Below are 21,029 nucleotides of genomic sequence, written 5' to 3'. Positions count from 1 at the left end.
CTCGGAGAACAAATGCCAATATCTTTTTTGAAGAATTCAGTGAACTTATTGAGATGATTATTATAGAGAAAAATGAATTGTTTGAAGAGACTTCAATCTTTGGATGGATGACGCATCAAATCCTGATGCTTTAGCATTAAGTGAGTTATTGGAATCATATCAATTGGTGAATAATGTCGACTGTGCCACTATTTTAACTAGACGAACAAGATGAAATGACAGTGGAGGTCCTGTAGAGTAGGGTTCCCCAGCTGTATAGGATCGGAAAAACAGTCGTCAATTGGGAAAAGATTGTAAGATCAACCGCCAGGCATCAGAAGTAAAAGCCGAAGACAGTTTGTCCATCGCATTAAACACAATCCGCCATCCCGCTGCCAGAGGCCTCATCGAGATTTAGGGGGGCATTTCCTCTACACCCAAACCTCTCATTACTCCACCAGGTTGCTCATCCACTTAACCAGCATAACCGTTAGAAAACATGGATTGCTAAGATATATCGCCTAGCACGGTACTATTATTATTATTATTATTATCCAAGCTACAACCCTAGTTGGAAAAGCAAGATGCTATAAGCCCAAGGGCTGTATATAGTAATAACAAGGAGCCTTTGAATCTTAGCGCCCAGGTCCTCCAGCGAGCTTAAGATATGGTCACCAACAAACCTAAACTCCCCCCCCCCCCCTTAACTTAACATACAAGCCGTCCCTTACCTACTTACCTAACGGGGGGGGGGGGGGACACTGCCGTATTCTTGGTCAGCCGTCATCATACATACAGCCATACAGGTGGTCGCTATCATTCATTCACCCCAATAATAATAATAATAATAATAATAATAATAATAATAATAATAATAATAATGATAATAATAATAATAATAAATGTATTTTTAGTTCGATACGACAAAACTTAATGTGTAAACTTACCGTATATTGTCCGTACACAATCACTCTGGCCTGGTTAACCAGATTTTTTGTAAATTGGAAAAAATATCAACAAACAATGTGTTGCTGAAGTGTAATTAAACAAATAGTTATAATAATAAAGCGTATTCTGTAACTTCACGTATGAATTAACAATGCATTGCATTACTGTATTAAAAGTATACACTGAAAGACTATCGAATTCGTTCGGACACATTCACTCATATAAACAAACTGTTTGTTTGTTTTTCCTAGAATTCGTTGCATGTAACTTTGTCGTGTATGAAAATACTTTGTTGAAGGTAAGCTAATATGCATTTTGGCTAGGCTGAATGTTAAACAAAATTACGCTGGCACAGGCTACTAAGCTCCCAATTGTCTTATGTATATTTCAAGGATAGGTCAAGCTATCTTAGTCTCCCGGGGTCCAATGATTACATTCTGTGCTTCCTCCTGATTCCTAGTTCTACATATTTAAGGACGTTTATGTCCTCACTACTTTATCAGGTGCCAAGCGTTGGTACCTGCTGATAGAACATCATTACGAGCTGGGACCTAACCTAGCAACACTTCCATCATTACGAGCTGGGACCTAACCTAGCAACACTTCCATCATTACGAGCTGGGACCTAACCTAGCAACACTTCCATCATTACGAGCTGGGACCTAACCTAGCAACACTTCCTTCTTCCTATACACTTCCTATACACTTCCCTTATCTCAATTTCCCTTATCATATAAGGGGTCACTTCCTTTGTTTGTCTATGTAAGTCTTTTACAATCAATATGTGCTCCATCTTTTGGGTGCATGTGCGATGATGGCCATGCCCCTTATTGTCAACCCTATCACTAAGAATACAGCAGTCCAAGGGGGCTAGCATGGTAGCCAGGCCCCTTAGTTAGTGTACGTAAGGACACATTTTATAGCATAGGTTAGGCGGGGAAGTTGGTAAAATTATAGTTACGGATGGAACAACATTTTGAACAGAACAAAAATAATTTTTCCTCTAGTAAATAATGTGCATTCACTGAATTTGACCATCATTTCAATAGTGAATAAATCGAGAATCCTTTAGACCTCTAAGAATGGGGATGTTTTTTAGAAATCTATTGGATTTTGCTTCGCCATGCGCTCACTTTCCTCGCGGAAAAAGAAAAACATCAAGCTCTTATGTACTGGAAAGCAGTACATGCTGAGCTGCGCACGCTAAACCCTTTGATTATTATTTCTTAGCTAATTAAGTTTTTATTTGCAGTGAAAATAATTGTCCTCTTGAAGAAAACGTATGTTTTTCTATAAGAAACACCTGTTTTTTTTTTTTTAGTAGAAAAGCTTTTCTACTAGGTTAAGTGGTGGTCTATGCAAGTGGGAAGTCCTGTCCGTTGTTATACAAAGGCTCCCCATCTTTAACCCTTCTGACTCATATAACACATAGGTTAAGTAATCTTCATATAATATAAAGTTTTTCTCTTCATTTCTAGCCTAATCATATTTATAATACCGGTAGTTCCCTTTGTGTTAAATTTCTCTATATATCCCAATATGTCCCCTTGCGAGAATCTCAACTTCATCATTGTCTCTTTTATAGCACTTTTTTTTTTTCCTATTTTGCTTATCTTATCCTTTGTTTCCATTTTGAATTTCACTTTTGAGTATGTAACTTCTTCCACTATTATTTTGTAATTTTACGCATTTCCATCTCACGTTAACCCAAGCATTCTTTATAAGGCTTTTTATTACAATCTCTCCTTAGTTACTAGACCACAATAGTGAGGCCTTCCACCAATTACACAGTAGTTCTGAATGGCCTTCCAGGTCCCCGTGCCAGGCCATGAGGTTGAAGAGTTAATGGTATAATACATACTTGGGTTTTACGCCAAATGTGTGAGCCCTGCTATTCTCCAACTGACTTTCTTTTTTATGTATTTTTTAATATTATTGTTGATGTATACCAGGATTTCTATTTTTCAACCCCCAATTGTATAAAAACAATTATGGGAAATCCTAGTAAAAAATGGGTTTGTTCCGTAACCGAAATACAAACCACGCTATTTACATTGGTTTACCTTTCGGCGTAGCTGAAATAACGAGCCATTAGATTTTAACGAGGGTGTATTACCCCCGCGCTAGTTAGCAGGGGGGTAGGGGAGTGGTAGCTAGCTACCCCTCCCCCCCTCACACACCGGTGTACTGCTTCACTTCACTTTTGGCTCAGACAATGGACAGACGTCTCTGTCTTTGTCCTCGCTTGGCAGCCATTGTTTGTTTTGTCTTTACTTAATCACTTACTTTTCTTTTACTCAATATATATGTAAAAATTTTTTTGTGTTTATGTATATATTTGAGTATAGAAATCAGTAAGTTTCCTTTTCAGAGTTTGTGCTTGTGTGTGTAGTGTACGATATCTCCGTGGAGCCCTCGGCAGTTAGGCCACCATGGTGTAATTTCATGGGTCGCGATCGAGTTTGACTACGGTCTTTCTCTCTCTCTCGAGGTCGTTCACCCTTTTTCTACGTTACTTTACTACGTCTGTGTAGCTTCCTTCCCGTATGGGTGGGGTTGCTACGCCGTACGTTTTGTCTCAATTAGTTTATGAATCTAATTGTATTTGTTGTTTTTTCAGCTTTGTAGAACGATTCCTTTCGGGGTTTTCGTTCTTTCTTTAGTGTTCATTCATTTTTAAATTACATAATTACATAGTTACATAATTATAATTGTTATAATTCTGTGTTGGTTACAGCTCTCCTTCCGTGAGTGTAAGTGCTTGTGAGGGCACGTGCCTGTTGTGTAATTCTTGTGTTCTTTTCCCTCGGGATTCCTCTTCAGAGCCTTCCCGGGGGAATGAATGTTAACTAATGATTTTTGTTTTTATTTTTCACAGTTACCGATCTAGTTCGTTTCTGTAATGTGACAACGGAGTGAGCTGTCTTGTTGAGGCCTGGGGATTCGGCTGTTGCTGCCTCCCCTATAGATCTTCGTCAGGGGCGTGTCTCCTTCTCCTGGAAGTACTCCCGTGACGATTGACAGCTCTCCTGTTCATTTTAGAACACTCAGGAGGCTCGCCTCCTTGGGTGGGTAACTTTCCTTCCGAGGGAAGTTTTCCTGTCCAGGCTTGAGTTTTTCTCTTTTGGGGGGTTCTTCTCTTGCTTTTTTTTTCGTGCGACTATGCTCTTGGTGCTGAGCGGTCGCACCTGCAGTTACGCTCAAGGGGCTGGGCAACTGCAGGAGCCCCTCTTCGGAGGATTGCTCTTTTTAGGTCACTGGCTGACCCGTCTCTTCTACGAAGTGTTTCTCTTTCGTTCGCGAGAGAGTACACTCATAGAGACTCCTCTTCGGAGGACTCTTCTGCTGTTGTTGCTGTCGGCCGCCTTCGCCGTAAGGCTCACCGTCCGCTACGTCGTAAGGGCCTCCCATCTCCTTATAAGGGTGCTAAGAGGCGCCTTTTTGAATCTCCGTATGCAGCCTGCAGCTCCTTCCTCTTTAGATCTCTCCGGGGATCGATCTCCAACGCCTTCTTGACCTTCCGCCCCTGGTGCAGATGGACAGCAGTCTGACCTCGTCTTCCAACGGACAACGGTCTTCCGACGGACAGTGGTCCCTTCGAAGGGTTGCCTCCCACGGGGGTTCTTCCCTTGCGTGTCAGGGTTCCCCTGCGCGCCCTTCTGCAGTGTTCTCTCCTGCTCAGTGTTAGCGCACAGGCTCTCTCCTGCTCAGTGTTAGCGCACAGGCGCTCTCCTGCTCATCAGCGTTTTCCTGATCGCTAGCGCTCTCCTGTTCGTCAGCGCTCTCCTGATGATCGTCGCTGCTGTTCCTGTTGGTTCCTGTTACGTGCCCTGTGCGCCCACGTTCGCCCGCGCAATCTAGAACTTCGGTTCAGGTCTTGAACAAGGACTCTTCTTCTACGCACAGGATTCCACGCGTTGCCTTCTGCTCGCCAGCGACCACAGACGTGTCAACGTTCGCCTGCTCGTAGCGATCTCCTGCGCGTCAACGATCGCCATCGATCTGCCACGCGTGTCAGGTCCCCTGGACACCATCAGTAGCAATCTACCGCTCGCCTGCTGTGGACGATCTCCGGTAGCTGAGTCTTGCCGTAGATCTTCCTCCTGCTCGCCAGCAATCACCTTTACCTCTGTCCTTCTGTGCGCCAGCTTTCTTCAATCGCCAGCGCACATCTGCGCGCCCTTTCCTGCCACGCACCAATGGGCGCCAACGGTTTTTCCTGACCGTCCAGGATCTCCTGATTGACAGCTCGCTTCAGCGCTCACCTTCCTGATGCACCTGCGCGCCTTCTGTTTAGTGCGATGCGCGCTAACCATCCCTAGTCTCTTACGCGTTAGCGATCGCCTACGCTCCCGCGCGATTCTTCTCCTGCGCGCTAGCGTTTTGTTAACGCACCACCGCTCGCCAACGCGCCGTCGCTTGCCAACGCGCCATCGCTTGCCGACGCGCCATCGCTTGCCAACGTTCCTTCATTCGCCTACGGGCCATCGCTCGTCAACGCGCCATCGCCCGCCTGCGCTCCCCCGCGCGCCCACATGCCTGCGCGACCACACGCCCATGTGCCCGCGCGCCCGCGCACATGCGCTTCAATGTTCACCCGCGCGCGAACCAACGGTATTCCATCGCGCGGGCCAACGGTGTTCCGTCGCGCGGGCCAACGGTATTCAGTCGCGCGAACCGACGGTGTTCCATCGCGCGAACTGACGGTGTGCCATCGCGCGAACGTCGGCTCGATTCCTGCAGTATCCATTGCTCGCCTACGGGTCATCGCTCGCCTGTGAACTTTCGGATTCCGACCACCAGCTCTTGCCCTTCCTACCACGCTCGCCCTTCCTACCACGCTCGCCCTCTTTCTGCGCTCCCTCGCGCACTTTCGTCTGCGCTCCTGCGTGCCTGCGCATGGGCGCTTCCACGTTCGGCCACGCGCAAACCATCGATTTACCATCGCGCGAGCGCCAGGGCGATTGCAACCGCGATTCCCGTCGGGGTTTCGCAACATGGCCAGCCTGGCGAGTCTTCTGGAGCGTATTTCCAGAACACGGTCTTCACCCCGTAAACACAGAGCATGGCACATGCAGGAGCAGGAAAAATCTTCAGGGAGGTCTGAGCAACATTCTTCTTTCCAGAACCTGGGTTAGCCCTTCCTCGTCATTTCCTGGAAGGGTGTTGCCAGGGAGCTTTCCGTTCGAGATTTCTCCGTCGGGCAAGGGGTGTCTGGTTTAGCCCTTCCTCTTCTCCATCTCGTGGAAGGGGCTTACTAGGTCCTTTCCCTCCTCGGTTGCGACCCGAGGTTTTGTACAAGGAAGCTCCAGGAAGATCATGGGTACTTTCCTCCTCTCTGGCTCAAGCACCTTGGCGTTTCATCGCCAAGTTTCGAACTTGCGGGCAAGCTCGATGTTGGACCATCTAGACGCAGTGACCGAGGGCTTCCTCTCGGGTGTCTCATCCGTGGATGTCGACAAGCTCAGACACTCTTCCATCCTTGGGAAGAGCTTGTTTGTGCCCAAGGACAGAGATATGGACAGCGGTTGTGCAGAGGAAGTCGACTTCCGTTTTCACTCCTCCAAGGCGCCTTCTTCCAGACCCTGCAGGCCTCCAGCGCCTCTTCTTTCAGCCTCGTCGGCCCAGGTTATCGGACCGGCTACGGTGTAGTGGTTTGCGGACTGTGGCCAGAGGTAGCACCCGAACTGCCTATTGTCCGAATGCCGACCACAACCCGACGTTCACTACACAACAAATACTGTATACAACGGTGAAATACTCAAAGAAACCTAAGTAACAGGTCAAGAGAACGGAGCTCTGGGCACCACCCCTTGATTTATACTGGGCAAGGGGACCCAGCTAGAATCTTGCTTTTTATCATACCTTTCATTGGGCTAGCTGGCTTATAAATAAAGGTATAAGAACATTAGGTGAAAGGGAATCTTATAATTAATAACGGAACACAGTGTGGGAGGAAAGAATTATGATAAATTACTGTACTTAAGAGAATTTGAAAAACAGTGGCTGGGGAAGGGGGCCACATTGGTGTAGGAACAGGAATGATATGCTGTATTCATAAAACACAAGAAAATAATATTTATTTGACAAAACTGTTAGGGTTATGTTAGCTTGGACCCATCAATCCAAATAGAAAATTAAAGGCAAAATTAGCATTCCTTTACGTCAAACTTCAGCATCCGGGTAATAAGATAAACAAATTAACCAAACAAGATTTCCACAGGTGGGGCACTCATAAGTGTTCCTATACAGTACAAGTATAAACAGAGGCACTCCTAACCGTGTATCTATTTGGGCAAGTACCAGTATGCCATTTCAATAGTTCCAGTTAACTATTAATGTTTATGACACTTAAACGTTTGACTGTCTCCACAAAAAGACGGTTTTAGGCCCCTTTACGTTCACTTGGTTCTGGGGCAAACATTTAAAAAAACTGTCCATCACTAAGTTCCAGTATGGAATCACCTTTTGTGATCTGGTGATGTGGAGTAGCAATATCTTGATCCTTGTTGATGAAATCTTGGATTCGCAAGGTTTTCAACTGTCGAAGCTCTTTTTCAACTGAACTGAGAATACTGAAGAAGGGCCGTGCCTGATGTCAAAACTTATCTAATGACAACATTTTCTAGCTGAGTATTGAAAATTGAGTTCATATCTTCACCTTCTCCCGTTTCACCCATTTTGAGCAATGCATCATTTATTTCTATCAAACGAGATAATCCCATTTTGCGATACTGTACATTCAATTCCAGGGATGAATTTGCTCACTTTTTTATACACTGTTCATTCAGTAGGGTAAAGGAAGTTTATACTAAGCTGATTAACCCTATTCAGTTGTAGGAATCATTCAGTACCCTTCCAACCATTTTTCTTGTGCCACGTCTTAACTCAATTTCTAGTTGCCTCTCTAAAACCCTACAGAGAGTAGGGCGTGCTGCAAAAACAAATGTGGTTAGACAACGGGTAGGACCAAAAAATATTACAATACCCCTTGAAAATATAAATAATGCTTCTATTCATGACTTTCTGTTATTAAAATAAATGAATTTGTTGCTGGCAAAATATGTAAACCTATTTAAGAAAAATTGAAATCTTTACAGTGAATATAAGGAAAATCATTATAGTACAGTACTGGGGCAGAATATCAGACATTATGACAAAAGGGAATTGATAATGAGAGTTACTTTAAAACATAAATAACCCAAGCTTGTTATATGTGGAAATGGTTTGTATTTTCCCCAACTATTATTAATTTTTTTTCACATTCCCCCCCTCTAGATTTTTTGGTCCACTCAACATTGTCTTACGACTAGCAACAACGCCCTACACCAACTTCATATATTCAAGTGAAATTTTTTTTTTTTTTTTACCGTAGGTACAATAAGTTTTTTTCCATAACATAAAGCAATAGGAATAGACAAACTATCAGACAATATGGAAACACAATACTTAAAAACAAAAAATTTGATTATAGTACCGTCTATTCCTCCCAACAATGCTTCAATAATATACAATATAACAATTTCCATATCATACAGAAACCATCAGTATTACAGGTATACATTCAGGATCTAACAAGGGAAAAAAATTATATCCATTGCAGTCCAAAATCAATTTAAAAGCATACAAAACTCATTGATTTTGGACTACAGGTTTTACATGATAAAAGCAATTTATTGAATTTATTATAACTGTCACGGTCAAGGTCAATTTACAGTACAACAATAAATGCAACAGTTACAGAAACCGTGACTAAATAAAGATTTCCTCACACCACGTGTCCCTTTCTCAGCCTTTCAGATACCCAATGTGGGAATTAAAATATAACTAATAAGAAGAAAAAAAAGGGTAATTATTATCAAAGCTTCCTTTAAAAACTGTACCAAGATTAATTCAGTGGGAGATTTATAGTTCTTCTTCTGAGTCTCAAAATTCTGTCTCGGACATGCGCCGGGATTCAGCAATCTGCTGGCGAGCCATATTAATATCTCGCAGCACAGGAGACAGGCTAAGCCGGGGACTCTCCAGATACAGGCTGGGTGTCTTTAATCGATCGATAACCTCGCATAAGAGTTGGTATCTGCGGGTGATCGACACACTTTGAAAACCAGAGACAGAATCCGTAGACTCAGAAGAGGACAATAAAAATCCCGAAAAATCAGGCGATGACTCGGGGCAACGTTGTGTTTCGGGCGACCCAAACAATGCAGTAACGTTCAGGTTAGATATACCTGACTGTGCCACTTCAGCCTTGAGCTCTGACCGGTAGTTTAATCCACCATCAGAATGTAGGAAAGGGTTTGTATTCTGAGGTGACTCAGGAATGGAGGATGGTTCCCTCTCTATAATATTCATCTGGTCAGTGAGACGAGGTCTCCACTCCAGGACTCGAGACTGAACTAAAGGTAGGTCAAGAACAGGACCTTTTGACCTAGTCCATGGGGGACTAAATCCACTAAAGGTGGGATCTTCAGGCGACAGTCGGTCGTCACAATCGGGTGGCAAAAAGCCGAGAAAGTCATTATCAGGATAAATAGACACTGCCGATTCAGAAACAGGGCTTTCTAAAGTAGCAGGTCTTGACCAATCTGGACTGGAACTCTTGGAAACACCAGAAGGTAGTTCCAATAATGAAATACTGGAAACTTCCCAGAATTCCCAACTCCCCGGAGGATGAACGATACCTTCCTCTTGGAAAGAAGAAGCTAAGAACTGGGGCGTTGGCAATTCAGGAACAGGACAGTGAACCACCGACTCGGGAGACAAAATAGGGGTTTTACACATTTCAGTGGGACTGTTCTCCCATAGTTGGAGGACCAAATGATCTCGAAACGATTCAGGCTTTAACACAGGAGTCTCATCACAATTTTCCGGAGGATATAACCAAGCATCCAGTGCTTTCTTTCTCTCGTAAGTCCTAGCTGGCTTAAGAATGGGCTTAGGCTGAGTAATAGCTCTAGTAAGATGGTGACTTTTCCTCTGTCGTCGAGACTTGATACAATCTCGAGACAGAAGGTAGGACACCACTACTGCAGCCACCCCATAGGAGTCGCCATCACTACTAGAACTAGAACTCTCAGAGACTTCAGAAGAAACAGGCCTGTCATCCATGAGTTCTGGACTATTCAGAGTCTCTGTTTCAGGATCAGGACCCTTCAGATACCAGAGAAAGTGCCTCCTAAGATAAACTGGAGGTTCAAACCAGGCCTTTAACTGGATATGGTGAGCTTTTACCAGTTCACCATCAGGCAGTCTCTGCAGCTCATAGGTGACCTTATTCTCGTGTACCTTAGTAACACGGAATACCCCCTCAAACCTAGGGATGAGCTTGTTCGTCAGAAGGTGTCCCAACAGGTGCACCTTCTTAAGCACCAGAGAACCCTCTTTAAACGGTTTGTACCGAGGATGTCCTTCAGCCCATGGGTCTCTCGTTTCTGCTGATAGCAACGGGAATACTATCAACATCGTGAGCACCCTTCAGTATGTTCTCAGCTGGAGTACAGCCAATCTCAGTGTGGTGGGAATGGTTGTAGCTGAGAACTGCTCGGGATAAGAACTGGTCCCATTTCCAAGATTCCCCAGAAATCACCCTCAGTAACTCACCAATGGTACGATTCACTCGCTCCAGTGCATCGTTACTAGAGGGTTTATACGGAGTTGTTTTCACATGTACAACATTATACCGCTCCAACAACTCAGTAAATTCCTGGGAAATAAACTCAGGGCCGTTATCAGTCAATATCCGGACTGGAACACGAGGAATAACAGGAAAAACTTGGTCTTCAAGCACCTGGCATATCGTACTGCTCTTCTTATTCCTTATGGGTACTGCCGTCACCCACTTCAAAGGGAGAAGAGGTCACTATTGGCAACCACCTCCCTTGAGACCTTACAAGTCTGACATTCCCAACACGTCCGGCACATATCTCTGATTACATTAATCAAAGATCTGTGCCAGACGAGTCGACGGAGCATTGCACTCATTTTTCCGATCCCTCAGTGAGCATTCTGGAGGTGTGTCTCGGCAACTAGGTCAATCAGGACATTGACGGTGACTACTGGGACTACTGAGCCGTTTGGGTTCCGCTTCACTAGCAAACCCTGGTGAACTTCCAGGTTCGACCAACATCTCCTATAGGGTAGACAAGAGCGTGGAACTCGAGATGCAGGAACCCCAGAGTAGATCATCTTAATGACAGATTGAATCTGTCGATGATCTCCTTGGATCTTGGACACCTGACTAAAGGACAGAAGAGAATTTCCGGAGAACACTCCCTGATCAGATTCAGGATCAGTTACCTTCATAACAGTGGTCTCGGTATGCAGGGAGGAGACTGAGAGTACCTTGGGAGACAACTGAAGAACAGTAGTGTGGTCATACACCAACTGTTCTCGGGGTGAATCCAGTGTCAGGTAGGCTGCGTCCAGTATATTCCTACCAAGAACAAAACAAAAGTTAATGTCTTTGGCAGCTACCACCGCATAGTTAAACAGCGGTAGCCTCCACCCAGAAGGACACTTCACCTCTAACTGGACGTAGCCTAGAATGCTGGTGCAGAAACCAGTCAACCCCTCTAGCTGTTCTCCTGACAGTACCTGGTACTCTATGCCAAGTTGGCTCAGTACAGACTCACTTACTAGACAAACCTGTGCTCCTGTATCAACAAGAGCACAAAATAAGGTCTCCTGCATCATTACTATACCTACTGCCGAGTGTTGAGACACATGGGTACAACTGGACTGACGAGGTGCCTTTTCTGTCACGTACTGGATTACAGGACAATCCTCCGGCGCTTCCTGATCATCAGTGATCAAGCCCTCAGCGTCAGGAACACGAGATTTTACCTCCGCCTTATGGCCCAGAATCACGTCAGTTGGAGGGACGTAATTGCGGAGCTCGATCAGAGGGTTAAAATGCACTCCAGACAGACACTGAAGATGCACACACTGAGGCTCAGTCACGGATGGATCACGATAGACTACGGGACAAGTGGGACCCCAATGGACCCAGATTTCCAGGTTCAATAACTTTGATGCTGCCAATAGCAACTCCAGAGCTGGGACTGTACCTGGAAATCTCATTGCCTTGATCCTGTTCCTGCTGGTCTTGTCCAGTTTGAAGCCTAGTCGACCGGCGTCTTTCAGAAACTGCTGAACTAAGGCATCCCGGAGCTTGGCTCCCTTCAGCGGAGAGTCGGGTGCGACACCTGACCCTTCTGTCCAGCAGTTCACGACTAGCTCCAAGGATTCGATAAGAGAATCTGGACCACCACGAACCTCCTTATACAAAGCCAGTCCAGTAGGCAACTTCGGAGTGCTGGGTTCAGTAGCTAACAGACAGTCAGTTAATGCGGGCCAGCGGGATAACCAGTCAGCGGGGGCATTCTGATCTCCTGGACAGTAATTAACAATAAAGTTAAATTCGGACAGGTCCTCCAGTGTCCGTGCTAGACGACTGTCCACCATCTTCATGTCATGAAGGTACATCAGGGGACGGTGATCAGAATGGATCACGAAGAACTGACCATAGAGGAAGGCCCTGAAGGTTTTCACTCCCCATCGCAGAGCAGCCAACTCACGCTCAATGGTAGAGTACGGGTCTCGCAGTCAAGGAAAGTCATAGAGTCGTACGCTATAACCCGACGCTCCCCTGGATGCTCCAAGGACTCCTGGCACAGACAAGCACCAGCACCTTCACCCGAAGCGTCAACAAACAACTCCAAGGGTTTAGCATCAGCGGAGTAGTCAGGGTATGACAACATAATGTCCTCTTTGATCAGTTCCTTCAAGCGCACAAAGGCACTGTCCATTTCTGCAGTCCACTTCAGTTTCCTAGTTCCTTGAGATTTTCGTCCTCCAGTCTTCGCAGATAATGGTTTGGCTATCTGTGAGCACATGGGGATAAACTTCCGTTGGAAGTTGACCAGTCCCAGGAATCTCCGTAGCTCACGCACAGTGGTCGGTTTAGGGAAATCTTCCACTTTCTGGATGTATTCTGGTAGCTTACGCATACCAGAACGTCCAACCAGATGACCAAGATACTGGACCTCGGCTTGAACCCAAGAACACTTCCCGAGTTTTATCTTGAGTCCGTGCTTCTGGAGAGTAGCCAAAACTCGTTCTACCAGTTTCAGGTGTTCCTCGAAAGAAGACCCAAGTATCAATATGTCGTCAATGTAGACAACCACCTTGGCTTTCGGGAACTCTTGGAGAATACTCTGCATTTCTCTCTGGAACACTGCAGGTGCATTTTTCAGTCCAAACGATAAGCGTCTGAACTGCCAGTGTCCAAAGGCGGTAGAGAAAGCCGTGTATTCCTTACTGTCCTCTGCCAACGGTAACTGGTAGTATCCACGAACCAGGTCAAGGGTTGTAAAGTATTTGACTCCTTGAAGTCCAAATACAGAGTCGGCCATGTTAGGCATCGGGAACTTATCAGAGACAGTCACCTTATTCAGTCTACGGTAGTCCACACACAACCGTATACTATTGTCCTTTTTTCGGACTGGAACAATGGGTGAAGACCAAGGAGAGATGCTGGGTTCAATAATACCCAGTTCATGCAACTCCTTGCACTGTTCCTCGATGGCGTCAGCGACAGGTTTGGCAAACCGTCGAACTCTCTGATAAATGGGCGTCTCGTCATACAGGTGGATGCGTATTGGTGTGCTTGAGCACTCTCCCACATCATCATCACCAGTACTGATGACTGGAAGATGACGTCGAAGCATTTGACAAAACTGGTCCTTCTGAGAAGAGTCCAGTTCGTCGGAGATAGACAGATTGTGTATCTCTTCCAATGCGCTCGGTTCAGGAGTCAGGTCACACTCCTTTGCTATCAGGCAGGATATAGGAGCATCCACCATTGCTATGGTGAACACCTTCCCCAACAGATCGCCCTTCTTGATCTTGGCAGTTTCTTCAGATGAACCCTTGACTAAAACTGAGGCTTTTTTGTCTTTCAGTTCAAGGATGCCAGGAATTGCTGTAACTTTCCTTGACAGACCAGGGGTTATGATGTCGCCATCATAATACATTTCTGGCCAACAGTTGGTCGGACAAGCAGGGCACCTAAAAGACGTGTCAAGTACCTTAGGAAAGTTAACACTAACTGGAACAAGTACTGGCTCAATACTGACAATCCTCATTGAATCGGCTGCGTGGACCTCAAGTGCATAAAGCACTTGCTGATAACAGGCTCCACGTATTGGACATAATACTCCCAAAGAGGCTCTTGGGGAGTACTGCCAACGCTCAGCCTATTTCGGGCTCCGCCAACTATCACCCCATTTGCTCTCAAGAACTGGTAACCAAGCACTACGTGCTCAGCCATAGTCCCTGAAGGCACTACATGGAACACACCCGGGGCGAATGTCATTCCATGCAGTATAGGGGTCAACAGTACAGTACCTAGAGTCTTAGGTCCTGTTTGCCCTAAACCCTTCAGACCAATGGTGTTGGGTACCATCTGCAGCTGGTAATCCTGTACTACTCTCGATGACAGGAGGTTGACCTCAGCTCCGGAGTCAATGAGAGCATCCAACGCTCCCGATGGAAACTCAGACATGGTCACTGGGACAACCATGAGTGGTACAGGAGCCAAGTGCGCCAGGTTAACTCTACGAAGGGTTTTCAATACTGCCTCAGTTTCTGCTTTCTCCCTGGAGGAGTCAGTTGGAGAAGCTCTGGACTGTGTCGAGGACAGGTTAGCACAGGCCAATCCTGAAAGAGCCATTGGAGGTGCAATGACTTCTTCAGGTTGAGGGGTAACCTTGGAAATCGAGATTTCCGAGGCTGCCGCCGGAATACTAGGAGCATGCACCCTAGCACTCACACCCTCCTTCGATGTAGCCCCATCTTCTACATCGAAGGCCTGGTGTTTAAAGCCCTATGATACTCCTCAGTTCTTGACTTCTGCCTTCTTGCTCTTCTTCTTCTTCTTCCCCACAGTCCGAGAAGGAGCACTGGACTTGCTCCCACTTCGTGTCTCCCGGCTACTGGTTGATCCAGAATAGGACGACGGGGTCGAGTAGCATTCACCGGTACTGCTCTCCACCTTGAAGGAGTCTGGACAGAGGTAGTCTCCCTCCCAGGGCTGCTGGCATTAGCTGTGTTCTGGACAGGTGATCTGCTTATAACCAGCGCCTGTCGTCCACACTGTGCCACATGATGGTTGGACGAGCCACAACGTAGGCAGAGGTTGAGGCGTCTGCGACACTCGTCCACAAAGTGCCCTGGTTTTCGGCACCAGGCACAGTACCTCCTCTGGAATTGAGGAGATCTATCCGGGGTGCGCGATGATGGCAGGCGCACTTCCACAGGTGCAGGTTTGGGGACCGGTCGAGGAGGAGTGCATAAATACGCTCTGTCAGGTCCAGGTGAACGGCTGGGGGCAGCCATGGCAACCCTGTCGGCATACGATCCGTGCCATGACTGTCCCACACGACTGATGGCCAAATCCTCTGCCTTCTGGCTTCACTGACGGGATGCCTCATCGAGAACACTCAACAGGTGCAAAACATCCTGCCAAGTGGCCTGACGGCCAGCGGAGACATTAATGGTGGCCAGAGACTGTTCCAGCCAACTCGCAGCTTTGCTTGGAACAGTTCTGAGGAGCTTCAGCCTAAGCTCCCTCCGGTCCAAACTACGGCGAGGATAAGCAGACTTGTACAGGGAAGCTAACCGGACGGCGTAGATTTTCAGCAGTTCGCCCTCGCCACAGGTAGCACTGCCGAACCGGGCCTTTCTACCCGCATCACGCCTCTCTCGGGCTTCTCGACACCAGTCGAGGAGGCGTTCCTTCATGATGGGGTATGAGATCTCGGGACCCCCCCATGGCTGAGAATGCCTCATGAATTTCTCCCTTCAGAAATCTTCCAAGGTCAACAGTCCACCGGCCAGAGCTTCCTGCGGTATATTTACTGGCACAGTAGGCCTTGAAATCCCTCAGGAATCGCGCAAAACTCTGGCCAGTTTCCAGCTGGAAGATTCCAGGCTTGGGGTTCCTCCTGGAGTCGAGGACCTTAAGCAGATCAGACAGACTGCGTTCTGTCTGGAGGGACTGGACATGGTCGGTGGAGACAGTGTCTTCTGAGCTGACACTGAGACAGGAGCTGGAAGTGTCACTACCACTTCACTGGTAGACTCCTGTGATGAAGATGTCATTTCGGGTATGGCTGGTCTGGCTCTTTCCTTGGCCTGGCGTCTCCACTTTGGGATAGCCCCTGTCTGGGCAAGAACTGCCTCAGTGGTAGCTGCTGGAGCTTTCTCTGGCCTACTGGATTCGGCCGGGTTATCCAAGAATTGCTCCCCCAGTCCACTGACTGCAGGCTCTGGTGGACTAACAGAGTTAGTTGCCAGAACAGGCGAGGAAGCAAGCGGTCTACCTAGAGCAGGAGACTCCCAGAAGCCTGGTACAGGGGGGATTAATGGTGTGAACCCTGAAGGGGGCTGGAGACCTCCAATCAGTGGCTCTGCTCCAGTCACTGGAATTGCCAGACCATTGTAATTTGGCCAAGCAGGGGACGTAGATGGAGCACTGGTGGTCACTGTGGTTGTGACCCCAGTGGCAACGTGGCACGTTGGTGACGGCTCAACAGTCTTCAGGGCCACCACTTGAAGTGTCAGGGACTTGACCTGAGTTGCCAGGTCACTGACAATCTGGACCAGACTTGCCACATCCCGGCTCAGGCTCTTCTTAGCCTTTCGGCGTTTACTGGATGATGCCATCTCTAAAGGTTGGTGTTTCCCGGGTCTGGGCACCAAAAATTATGTAGTGGTTTGCGGACTGTGGCCAGAGTTAGCACCCGAACTGCCTATTGTCCGAATGCTGACCACAACCCGACGTTTACTACACAACAAATACTGTATACAACGGTGAAATACTCAAAGAAACCTAAGTAACAGGTCAAGAGAACGGAGCTCTGGGCACCACCCCTTGATTTATACTGGGCAAGGGGACCCAGCTAGAATCTTGCTTTTTATCATACCTTTCACCTAATGTTCTTATACCTTTATTTATAAGCCAGCTAGGCTTATAAATAAAGGTATAAGAACATTAGGTGAAAGGGAATCTTATAATTAATAACGGAACACAGTGTGGGAGGAAAGAATTATGATAAATTACTGTACTTAAAAGAGATCTTAAAAAACAGTGGCTGGGGAAGGGGGCCACATTGGTGTAGGAACAGGAATGATATGCTGTATTCATAAAACACAAGAAAATAATATTTATTTGACGAAACTGTTAGGATTATGTTAGCATGGACCCATCAATCCAAATAGAAAATTAAAGGCAAAATTAACATTCCTTTACGTCAAACTTCAGCATCCGGGTAATAAGATAAACAAATTAACCAAACAAGATTTCCACAGGTGGGGCACTCATAAATGTTCCTATGCAGTACAAGTATAAACAGAGGCACTCCTAACCGTGTATCTATTTGGGCAAGTACCAGTATGCCATTTCAATAGTTCCAGTTAACTATTAATGTTTATGACACTTAAACGTTTGACTGTCTCCACAAAAAGACGGTTTTAGGCCCCTTTACGTTCACTTGGTTCTGGGGCAAACATTTAAAAAAACTGTCCATCACTAAGTTCCAGTATGGAATCACCTTTTGTGATCTGGTGATGTGGAGTAGCAATATCTTGATCCTTGTTGATGAAATCTTGGATTCGCAAGGTTTTCAACTGTCGAAGCTCTTTTTCAACTGAACTGAGAATACTGAAGAAGGGCCGTGCCTGATGTCAAAACTTATCTAATGACAACATTTTCTAGCTGAGTATTGAAAATTGAGTTCATATCTTCACCTTCTCCCGTTTCACCCATTTTGAGCAATGCATCATTTATTTCTATCAAACGAGATAATCCCATTTTGCGATACTGTACATTCAATTCCAGGGATGAATTTGCTCACTTTTTTATACACTGTTCATTCAGTAGGGTAAAGGAAGTTTATACTAAGCTGATTAACCCTATTCAGTTGTAGGAATCATTCAGTACCCTTCCAACCATTTTTCTTGTGCCACGTCTTAACTCAATTTCTAGTTGCCTCTCTAAAACCCTACAGAGAGTAGGGCGTGCTGCAAAAACAAATGTGGTTAGACAACGGGTAGGACCAAAAAATATTACAATACCCCTTGAAAATATAAATAATGCTTCTATTCATGACTTTCTGTTATAAAAATAAATGAATTTGTTGCTGGCAAAATATGCAAACCTATTTAAGAAAAATTGAAATCTTTACAGTGAATATAAGGAAAATCATTATAGTACAGTACTGGGGCAGAATATCAGACATTATGACAAAAGGGAATTGATAATGAGAGTTACTTTAAAACAAATATAACCCAAGCTTGTTATATGTGGAAATGGTTTGGAAGGGGCTTACTAGGTCCTTTCCCTCCTCGGTTGCGACCCGAGGTTTTGTACAAGGAAGCTCCAGGAAGATCATGGGTACTTTCCTCCTCTCGGGCTCAAGCACCTTGGCGTTTCATCGCCAAGTTTCGAACTTGCGGGCAAGCTCGATGTTGGACCATCTAGACGCAGTGACCGAGGGCTTCCTCTCGGGTGTCTCATCCGTGGATGTTGACAAGCTCAGACACTCTTCCATCCTTGGGAAGAGCTTGTTTGTGCCCAAGGACAGAGATATGGACAGCGGTTGTGCGGAAGAAGTTGACTTCCGTTTTCACTCCTCCAAGGCGCTTTCTTCCAGACCCTGCAGGCCTCCAGCGCCTCTTCTTTCAGCCTCGTCGGCCTAAGTTATCGGACCGGCTACGGCAGCTAAGATAAGGTGTCCAATAGCAGTCCCCTCCTGTCAGGGACAGGTAGCACGGGAGGCTCTCCCGGGGGGGGCATAATTCTAGAGGGAGCGGCAGAGTTCACAAACTCTAGGATTGGCAACCCCCCCCTTGCACGTCTCACGCTTTGAGGATGCCTAAGGTTACTCATCCGGATAACAGCTTCCCGATGCCGATTCCTGCACGATCTCCGTGATCAGCCAAGGATATCGCGCCTCGCTCTTACCATCTCTCCGTCTCTGTCAGCGAATTCAGTGTCACTGAACCTCTATGCCATGGGGTCGGCAAGAGTTTTGCCCGTTTGGGCAGAATGATCCATGCCTTAGGAGAAGGTCCTCCATAGGGTCATCGACGGCTTCACCCTCCGGCTTCTTCAGTCGATCCTTTCTCGTAGGAAAGCATCTGAGACGGGAATTCCGTCGTCGACCTCTCAGCTCTGATCAAGTTTGTCGAACAAACTTCGTCTAGCGTGGAACAGCAGAATCAATCAGACTGGTAACGAGGCGGCAGGACTCCTTAGGCCCTGGATTGGAAGGACGGGTACTTCCAGTTTCCATTCCATCCATCTTCCAGGAAGCTCTTGGAATTCAGCCTAGACTTAATATGCGGTGTGGCAATCCCGCCGCGGCATCGCAGGTTTTTCCCCAGAGAACTCTCCCTGCTTTCCCCATGGCCGCTCAGGAGCAGGCTTCCGCCTCCTTTGCCTTTTGGAGGTCTGGTCAACTCCGGTAGGCTCGGATTCGACCTTCTTCAACGCCGGGACAAGCTTCCGGGTCCTTACCATGAGTGAGGGATCATGGTAATTTGCTAGGAGCCTTCTCTACTTCTGCCTCAACATCTGGAGTATCTAGCCATGATATTGAGTCAACGGCCTTACCACGTTGGAAACACCGCTTCTCGTCCGATCAGCGAAGTTAAGCAACGTTGGGTCTGGTCAGTACTTGGATGGGTGACCTCCTGGGAACGCCAGATGCTGTTGCCTCCCTCTCCGAGCCTTCCCTTCAGTTGACTGTGGCAAGGCTGAGGAGAGTCGCAGTACCTGTTCTCAGTCAAGCAGAGCTTTCAGCCCTACCTTGGAACGTTTCCTGGGTCTCTTTTCCTCATTGACCCGTCTAAAGTCCCGAACGGTCGCCTCAGGATAAGTTCCCTGTGGGGCGGCCCAAGTTCCGGTGGTATCAAAGCAACGATTAACCGGACTTTCTGGCCCCTATGGGACCAGCGGAACGTTTAGACCTGCAATGGGTGTTGACCTATGGAACCTCTTGATGGGAGTGGATATTCTCGTCCTTTCCCCACATTTTGATGCTGTTCTCGGACTCGTCAAAGAAAAGGGGGGGGGGGTCATGTTCTGGTTCAGACCTATGGTCAGGACCTGAAGGATACCTCTCCATCATTCAGGCAGGCTTAGGGGCCATAGTCTGGCCCCTCTACAGATCCTACAGTTCCTGCCGAGTCGCTCCGCGCGCGACGACTTCATGGTACTGGCGTATTCCAACCAGCAGGGGACGCATTTTCATACCTTCGCATCTTGCAGTAGAGATACTGAGATGATCCGAGGTCCTCTCAATACCACTATCGGCTCGCTCATTCCGGGCAGAGGAATGTTCTCTCCGACTATCTGAGCAGAGCCTCGCAGATAGAGGGTACCTGGGGGTCTTTGGCCTTTAGTAACCAGCAAGTCCTGGCCTGGGGGACCTGATCGTGACAGCCTGGAACTTCAAGCTTCCGTTGTTCTTCCCCTGTTCTTCCCCCCAGTCTCAGACCCCAAGACTCTTTGGCAAGATGCTTTCCGGTGATGGTGGGACAACATCGACGCCTGCGTCTTTCCACCATTGTTGTCTGTTGAGAATGGGTCTCAACAAGACCAGGTAGTCTGTCAGCCTTTCGATGGCCCTGAGAGCTCCACTGTGACTGTACGCGGAACGGTTTCCGGACCCTCTGCTTCCCCTGACGGAACTCCCGGGAGAGCTTCTCCCACGGCACAGGCTACTCAAACAACCACACTACAACATCTTTCACGAGCCGTGGCATCGCTTCGGCTTCACGCCTGGAGCCACTACGCTGCCTCCTCAAGAAGAGACAACCCGCTACAGTCGCGGAGCGGAGGTCGCGTCACCTGCGATAGTCATCCGCAGGGGTCTACCAGGCGAAGTGGAGAGTCTTCTGTGGTTTGTGTCGTGGGAGAGATACCTCTTCCCTTGAGGCCTCTTCTCCAGCAATAACGGACTTATTGCTTTTCGGCGGGAGGAAACTCCTTTCCGCTCTCGGCAGTGAAGCCTGTCGCTCAGCCTTTCCCTGGC

At 47.1% G+C, this 21,029-nt stretch overlaps 1 protein-coding gene and 1 non-coding gene across 2 annotated transcripts in view; both read left to right on the top strand.

Annotated features, from left to right (window-relative positions):
* Window positions 1-741: 741 nt before the first annotated feature.
* Window positions 742-21,029, top strand: part of LOC137620669 (NEDD4-binding protein 2-like) — a 95,326-nt gene continuing 75,038 nt past the window's right edge. Inside the window, exon 1 of the mRNA XM_068351014.1 lies at window positions 742-785. The gene's annotated coding sequence lies outside the window, so the exon portion shown is untranslated. The remainder of the gene's footprint in view (window positions 786-21,029) is intronic.
* LOC137629928 (5S ribosomal RNA) lies at window positions 19,593-19,711 on the top strand. Its single transcript, XR_011041619.1, has one exon. It is a non-coding gene; the product is annotated as a 5S ribosomal RNA (ribosomal RNA).

Source organism: Palaemon carinicauda, chromosome 2 (genome assembly GCF_036898095.1).
Source record: "Palaemon carinicauda isolate YSFRI2023 chromosome 2, ASM3689809v2, whole genome shotgun sequence".
NCBI lineage: Eukaryota > Metazoa > Arthropoda > Malacostraca > Decapoda > Palaemonidae > Palaemon > Palaemon carinicauda.
Note: the sequence above shows the minus strand (reverse complement) of the source record. Positions and strands in the feature narration are given on the sequence as shown.